The following is an 8678-nucleotide window of genomic DNA, read 5'->3' on the forward strand; positions in this document are numbered from 1 at the left end:
CCCATATTGAGCTCCCTGCTCAGTGGGGAGCCTGCTTCTCCCTCTCCCTCGGCCTCTTCCCTCTGCTCCTGTTCACTCTCTCAAGTAAATAAACATCATCTTTTTAAAATTAAAAAAAAAATAAAGTCTCTCTCTTCATACCTTAGTCTGGGTCAGCGTGTTCTGCCCACCCAGCCTGTCACAGTGGAAGAATATCTGGTCCTGTTATGTCCTGTCCAGGCCATAAAGGGAAACTGAGGCTGAGAGGGGTGCATGGCCACTGCAGAGCACATGTGAGGGGCAAGAGAAGGTCCTGGTGAGAGAGGCCCCGGCCGGGGAGCTGAGGGTGTCTGTGGGATGAGCCCAGCCTCCAGGAGGACTTCCCCAAGAAGCTGCCCATCCGGCTGCCTCTCCTGCTCTGATTCCTCCTGCTCTTAGGGACTGTAGGGCAGCCCACTGTGATGCGGTTGTTTTCCCAGATGACTGCTATGTGGGTATGTCAGTCCTGGCTCCTCCGTTAGACGGGAGCTCCACGAACCACCCTGAGCACCCCACAGCCTAAGTCCTAAGACGGATGGGGGACGGGGATTTTACGGACTCCCTCCTCCCAGACCTCTCTGAGCAAGGCCCCCCTCAGGGCCTGAGCCATAGTGTGCTGGGTGTGGGGGGAAGCAGGGTTTTTGGATTCTAGTTCTATCTCATTCTTCTGACCAGCCATGGCCTTGTGGCTTCTCTCTCTGGGACACTGTCTAGGGACAACGGTGCTGGGGGGTGGGGGAGTGGGATCCTTCTCTTGCTAGGATTTTGTAATTCACAGTCTGCGAAGGCTGCAATTAGAAGTGATTTTCAGGTAAAGTTTTGCCTCCTGTTGCCCCCTTGTGGCCAGTCATCTTATTACAGGCCAGATGACAGACCCAAGCTCACTTACAGTAGAAGCAGGAATAAAACAGGACAAACAACAATAATAATGAGGCTGATGATAATGAACTGGCTTCTCTGTGACCCCAGGGTCTCCTGGATCGCAGCTGGGATCTTCCCTGGCTCTGAACCCGAGGCGTATCCCTCCAACAACTGCCTTGGACGCAGAATCCTGCTGGCAGCGGGGCTCTGAGTTCTGGATCCACTGTGTGGGGGCGGGGTGGGGATGGGAGGGAAGATGATTTCCAAATAGAGGGAAGCAAGAAGGAGCTCCTGTGACAGCAAAGGACAACAAGGGCGGGGGCCCAGATTCCTCACCTTGCAGTTTGGAGCTTAAAGACGCTCAAGAGGACACGTATTTCATCCATGTGCATAGCATTTTAAAAGAAGCAAAACCTCTTTGAGTGAAATCCTTCCTCAGACGCCCATCTGTAAGCTCAGAGGAGTGGAGGTTCGTGGGGAACTGTGAGGATGTTTAACATCAGGATGGGGGAGGGGACAAGATGCAGGAGATGGGATCAGCCACCATGTCCCTCTGAAAAGGAGCCATCTGAAGGAACGGTGACTTGGGGACTCCCCTGACTGACACAAAAGAGGACGGAGCAGTGACCAGAGAACAGAGAACAGTGGGGGCGCTGGCATCACATTGTCCCTTCCACCTGGAAGGGGCGTCCCCCTTTTCGACTGAAATCCAGTCCCCCTTCGGGGTTCAGCTTGGTTGCACTGACCCTCTGCCAGGTACCGCCTCCGGTCTCAGCCTCACCTCTACCACACTGCCCCCTTTACTATACTTACTGCACGTTGGTCGCGCCAGGGAGCTCACGGGCACTGGTATTTGGGTCAGGCAAGTCAGTACATGACTTATTTATAAGGGGGGGGGTGTTTTGTGCATAGTGGGCATGCGATATACACATCTTGATCAACCAGCCCCGGGCTGAACTTCATGAGGAGCACGAACGGAGAAAATCCTGGAGGAGCCGACACCTTGATTAAGGGCTTCAAGCTTGGCCTCTAAGTGGCCACGAACTGAATTGCTCTGCGCTTGGCCACCAGAGGGCGCCCCCATAAAGCTAGAGCGGGAGGTGCCTGAGCGCCAAGGCCCTCCAGCCTCCTCAGGGCGGTCCCAGGGACTGGGTTACCCACTTCCGACGGTAGCTGCTCGGGCCCGGGTGAGGGTGTCTGCAGCTGGCCAGCCCTTCTCCTGGGAGAGCAGAGGTACAGGCACTACCATCGCTCTGCCCAGGGTTATCCGGATGAAGACGAAGAAGCAAAAACGCTGCTGGGACCTACAGTGCCCCGCGTTCTAGCCGCGCCGTGGCCAGCGACTGGAGCACCATGCCAGGAGAGGGGCTCCTCTCTCTGTGTCTTCTTGATTCCGTATTTCCGTGTTTGGCCTCCAGTCATCACAGGCCCGAAGTCATGGCCGAAGCTAGTTACACCTCCCCTGCGTTCCAGCTTTGGAAGGCACGCAAAAGTCACAGGACAAACTCTCCAACCAACCTGGAGCTCATTGATCTAAATGCCCCCTTTCTGTAGCTCACACCTCAGACCACTCTGTCCCCTGCCCCAGATCATCCGTGGCGGGGACCAGACCACTAGGGATAGCCCCCTGCCCAAAGCCTTTCGGAATTATTCACACTAGCTAACCCTCAGGAGCTTCTCCTGCCCCCCGCTCCCCAGACCCGTGCTTTTCCCATGGGGACCCCAATAAAAGCTTTGGCCTCTCTGCTTTCTTCTCCCTTTTCCTCTGCCCTGAGCGATGCCCACAGCCCCTTCTCTTGGGAAATGTCAGCAGTCAGACTAGCACTGACCTCTCTGTCAATGTCCCTTCCATAAACTAAAACCCCACAGGTACATTTTAACATGGGGGTCAGGGACTTGCCCTGTATCTGCTCTGCCCCTGACTGGCTGTGGGGTCTTGGCACAATCACTCCACCTTCGTGGGCCCGTTTCTCCCTAAAATGATAAATTGGATCCTTCTCTGAGCGGCTTGAGGATGTGCCCTGTCAAGAGAATGAGGGCTCAGTTTGCTGCTTTTCTGCTCCCACATTGCCTGCAGGGGATCAGAGTCTGAGAAAACCTGCAGTTTCCTTCTAATTGAACTGACTTTTGTTGATTTGTAAAACCTGCCTATTGATCAAGACTAATTACTTGTCTCTCACTTATGTAACTAATAGGTTTCCCTGATTTATTAGGTGTTAGCCCTTGCTCATCCCTCCCCCCTTAGACCGAAGTGTTTGATAGTTCCTTAATAAAACTTTTTAGTCATTAAAGAAAAGCGGGGGATTGGGTGCCTGGGTGGCCCAGTGGGTTAAGCCTCTGCCTTCAGCTCAGGTCATGGTTTCAGGGTCCTGGGATCGAGCCCCGCATCAGGCTCTCTGCTCAGCAGGGAGCCTGCTTCCCTCTCTTTCTGCTTACTGCTCTGCCTACTTATGGCTTCTCTCTGTGTCAAATAAATAAATTTTTTAAAAAGCGGGGGAGGCATGCTCAGTGCACACACGCCCGTGATCATAGCAGCCAAGATGGAAGCCAGGACGGAAGTAGCCCCAATGTCCACAGGGCGATGAATGGATACATAGTGGCTCTTGCGTACAATGGAATATTATTCAGCCACAGAAAGGAGTGAGTACTGACACATGTTACAGGTGGATGAACTTTGAAAATACACAGAGAGAAGCCACACACAGAAGGTCACACACTGTATGCTTCCATTTATACCAAACACCCAGAATAGGCAAGTCTCCAGGGACAGACTGCAGATGGGCATTGCGCGATGCCGGGGGAGGTGGGGGAGAAAGCCCAGCTCCTGGACAGGTTCAGGGCCGCCTTTGGGGGTGATGGAAACATTTGGAACTAGACAAAAGTGAGAGTTGCACAACATTGCTGACGTACTTATTGTTCCCATTAAAATGGCTCATTTTGTGTTATATCAATTTGACCTCAGAAAAAAAAAGGGGGGGGACAAGCATCACATAAGCTCTTTTCTGCAGAGAAACACTATAGAAGAGGTGAGGGTGGGCTGGGCATCAACTTCAGGAGATAAAACCCCTCTGGGGAGGGAGGAGGAGGGAAGGAAAGGCATAACGCAGCTGTAACCCTGCATGTATTAAAGAGTAGAGTTATCTTAATGAAAACAATGAATCCACCTGTATCCCAGTATAGCTAACGCTATTTTGGAAAATTGTAGGGGCGCCTGGGTAGCTCAGTGGGTTAAGCTTCTGCTTTTGGCTCAGGTCATGATCCCAGGGTCCTAGGATCGAGCCCCACATCAGGCTCGAGCCCCACATTGGGCTCTCTGCTCGGCGGGAAGCCTGCTTCCTCCTCCTCTCTCTCTCTGCCTCTCTGCCTACTTGTGATCTCTGTCAAATAAACAAATAAAAAAAAAAAGAAAGAAAAAAGAAAACTGCAGTGATGTACAAGGAAAAAATGTTTAAGTGATGGTCAACAGGGGAGAAGTGAGAAAGGGAGGGAGGGGGGCTTAGCGCCTTGGAGCCCTGCAGAGCCTCATGCAGCTTCCCGGTTGTTGGGGGGGCGGCGGGTGTGGATTTCATGGGAGCAGCCGGTAGTCGGTGTGAGCCTCGCTCCGTCCACACCTGCACCACCCGGAAGTGAGGCCGCCGAGGGCCCAGCGGAGCCTTGCGTCCGTAGCTCGCTGTCCAGCGAGAGGAGAGAGAGCTGCGCTGTCCGCGCCCCCAGAGCCCTCCAGGTCTGTCACTGTGACGGGACAGCTATGGAAGCCAGGACAGACGGAGGGAACTGAGAAGATAACACAGCACAAGCCAGCAACTTTTCGAGACCACAAAAATCTTCACTACACTTATTTATGGAGAGTGTCACCTTGTTTCAGAGGTAAGGGGACTCGGCCTGCACAGGTCCAGGCACCACAGCTAAGAAAAACGTACTTTTTTAAAAAAAGATTTTGATTGATTGGTTGATTGTGCGTGAGCACTAGTAGGGGGAGGGGGCAGAGAAAGAGAGAGAGAAGGGAGAGGGAGAGAGAATCTGGCAGACTCCCTGCTGAGCATGGAGCCTGTTGGGTGGGGCTCGATCTCAGGACCCTGAGATCGGGACCTGAGCCAAAATCAAGTGTCCGCAGCTCCACTGACTGAGCTGTCCAGGCACCCCAGGAAGCCATTATTTTTAGACTTGAACATTCTGTACCACTTTTGCCTTCAACATAGAGATCTACTCTTGCTTCCTGGAAACTTTTAGGAATTGTCTCTTTCATGAGGTGATTCTGAGATACTGTGTTTCTTTTACCTTCTGTGACTTATTCTTGTCTCCGGATCCTTCTCTCTCCGTGTCCATTTCGTTTTGGTTAGTTCTCTTATTCCTGTCCTCACTGACCCTGTTTTTAGCGCTCTCCATTCTTCCTAGCGCTCTTCCCCACCGCTGCTTCCCCTCCGTGGTTTTATGTTTCTTTGAGTCTTGCCTGAGCTCGACATTTCAGGGCTCTGCCGCAGGAATCCCTCCCTCTTTAAGCCTTGTCAGTCATCGCCTTGTGCTCTTGTGTCTGCACTGTATTCCATCCATGTGTGACCTGCAGCAAGTTCTTTTGGTCACGGATAATATTCATCTGCTTTGTGATTAAGGTTAGCGTTGGTTTGAAAGGGATTTTAACTGTGCCAAATATTTCCTGGAGGTTTGCATTAGAGAGGTGCAGGACTGTGTTCTGGGCTGGCAGGCATTTTCCTTAAACCCCAGGGTTTTATGTGTGGGTTTTCCTAGTTTTTTGTTTTTGTTTTGGGTTTTTTGTTTGTTTGTTTTCTAGAGAGAGGTGGGGGGAGGGGCACAGAGAGAGAGAATCTTAAGCAAACTCCAGGCCCAGCTCAGAGCCTGATGTGGGGCTCAATCAGGGGTTCAACCCTGAGATCATGACCTGAGCCGAAACCACGTGGGTCACCTAACTAACTGAGCCACCCAGGCACCCCTTCCTAGTTTTTTTTTTTAATGAAATTTCTTATAAATACAAAAGTAGGTAATATATATGTAAGGTATATAAACCGATAATAGAATAATTACCAGCCAGCTCAATAAACAGAAACTTCCTTCTGCTTAGAAGCCCCATTTCCTCTCTTTATAGAATGTCATCTTCCCATCAACTTCCAGAGACAATAATGTGGCTGAATTGTATCATTCTCCTTGATTTCCTCTTGTTTGTCACATATGTGTGTGTATACACAGTATGTATAATATACATCCCTCTCATTGATGCCTCTTGTGTGTTTTCAAGCCTTGTGCTCCGTGGGAGGGGTGACACTGTGTACACACGCTCTCCCATGACTTGCTCTTGTGGCTGTCGTGGGAGACCCTCCACGCTGACATGCATGGCCACAGCACGCCACTTTCCACCATGCGATGACATGACTCGTTCATCCGTCCTCTTGTTAAAGGCCATTTGGACCATTTCCAGGTTCTTGCTGTTACAGTTAGTGCCGCTTTAACCACTTTAGAGCTTGTCTTCTGGTGCGTGCGGAAAAGAACTTCTCTAGGGCAGGGATTCTCAGTCCTGGAGGCATTTTAGAATGAGTACCTGGGAAAGCTTTGCAAAGACGCTGACACCCTTAGCCCGATTTGAAAAGATTGACTTGTTTGGTCTTTGGCAAGGAGGGGTCCCAAACATAAGTGTTTTGTTGGTTTTTTGAAGCCACCCAAGGGATGCTAAGCTACAAGCAGAGTTGAAACTGACACGCTAGGGCGTAACTGTCCAAACCAATGGCCTCAACTGGGCACACCTTCACGGATTCTTGGTAAGGGTTCCGTGTGTAGCACCCCCCTTCCTCCCCACACAACAGATGGGTGCCTGTAGGATGGTCACAAAGCAAAACCCCTCTTCTCCTGCCCAACAGCCCGTGCTTCCTGCTCACAGAATCCTGCTTCCTGCTCATGGCTTCTCTGTGGGATTCTTCCTTCAGCCCCACTCTCTCCCAGGGCGCTGGAAGCCCCTGACAACCAAGGAAGGTGTGGTTTGCTCCACTGTCCTTCCCTCTTTGTGCTTTAGAGTGGCTTCAGGGAGAGAGGGAAGTTCTAAGCAAAAGACCTTACAGTATTTACAAAAAAAAAAAAAAAAAAAGATTTCCCAGCACCATCTCAAGACTCATGACTGACCCAGAACGCCCAGAGGCATCAGGCACCTGCAGCTTTAAAGGTCCTCGGCTGGTGGCAGGTCACGTTCTGTTTCACCCAGTGTTCTCAGATGGAAACCGAGGTTGCAGTCAGTGATATTGGAGTCTGTTTTTGGCTCTAAAACCTCCTTCAGAAGTGCTGCCTTCCAAAGTCACAAGGTGTGACTAGCGATCCCCGCTCCGGTGTCTGCTTGCTGTGCCGAGCTCCGAGGACAGGTGTGTGCCGCTGATTGGCAAGGCCTCTCTCCAGCCTGCTGGCCCAACTCATGGGGCCAGAGCCTTCATGGGGGTGGCCCAGCAGCTGCCAACAAGGGACCGCTAACTATGCCAAGTGTAGAGGACAGGACCTAACGTCAGCCTTAACAGCAGCGACAGGAAGGCAGACCAAGAATCAGGTCAGCAAGGGCCGGTGGCAGCTGCCCCAGGCTCTGTTATACCCAACCCAAGAAGCTCTTTGGTTCAGAATCTCCTGTGCTCAACCTGAAAGTTAGAAATTTTTGTCCTTCACTTGGTGACTGCAACGGAGGCCACGAACAGCATCCCAGCCATTCTCAGTAAATACTGGTTATAAGTATCTGTAAATGTGAAATGTAGTCTGGGGCTGAATTTGTTTGCTCTCGTGGCATCACAGATTACCACAGATCTAGGGACTTAAAACCATACACATTTACCTTTGAAGATTCTGTGGCTCAGGACTCCAGACATAATGAGGCTGGGCTCCTGCCCAGGGTCTTCCCAGCTGCAGGGCTGAGGGCCCCTTCTCCTGGCTGGCTGACAGGGGCTGCTTTCAGATCCAGGGGCCCCTCTAGGACCTTTTCTCCACATGGTAGCTTTAGACCAGCAGGAGAAACTCTTGGTTCTCTGGTTCTTTTAAAGGATCACCTGATTAGGGCAGCCCACTCAGGGTAAGCTCCCTTTGAACTGAAGCCCATTAGGGACTTGAATTACATCTGCCAAATCCTTTTACTTTTGCCATACGATGTAACCCAGTCCCAGCAGTGATGTCCTGTCGTGCTCACATCGTCTCACTTAGGGGCTGGGGATGACACAAGGGGTTGGTGTGTGTGTGTGATGTCTGACACAGCCATCTGACCACAGCTTGGACCACAAAACTTCCTTTGTTGAAGAGACTTGGTGTCACCCCAGTGGGGCCAGTCCTAACTTTAGGGTCAGGGCCTCTCTTCATCTACTTAAGAGACCAAGGTGATAAGGATTTAAAGGAAAGCAGGACAGAAACCTGAAACAATAAATCTCTCTGACCAGAGGAGACCTCTCATTCTCTTTGTTTCTCGCTCACACAGACTAGAACTGACCTCGCCAAATAGTTGGAGAGTTTGTATGGATTTAAGAGACCAGGATGGGCGGGGGCGGGGGTGGGGGACGCTGGCTGGCTCAGTCAGTAGAACATGTGTCTCTCGATCTCAGGGTCCTGAGCTTGAGCCCCACATCGGGCATAAAGATGACTTAAAAAAAAGAGAGACCAGGACTGGTATATTTTACCAATAAGTGGAAGTGAATGCTCATTGGTATTTGTCCTTGAAACTTGGCTTGATTCTCTAAGTCTGCTTTTGCTTATCCTGGCCCCTGCTGGTGGGCTTTCACACACACACACACACACACACACACACACACACACACACACCCCTTGCCACAATG

This window comes from Mustela erminea, chromosome 19 (genome assembly GCF_009829155.1).
Source record: "Mustela erminea isolate mMusErm1 chromosome 19, mMusErm1.Pri, whole genome shotgun sequence".
Taxonomy (NCBI): domain Eukaryota; kingdom Metazoa; phylum Chordata; class Mammalia; order Carnivora; family Mustelidae; genus Mustela; species Mustela erminea.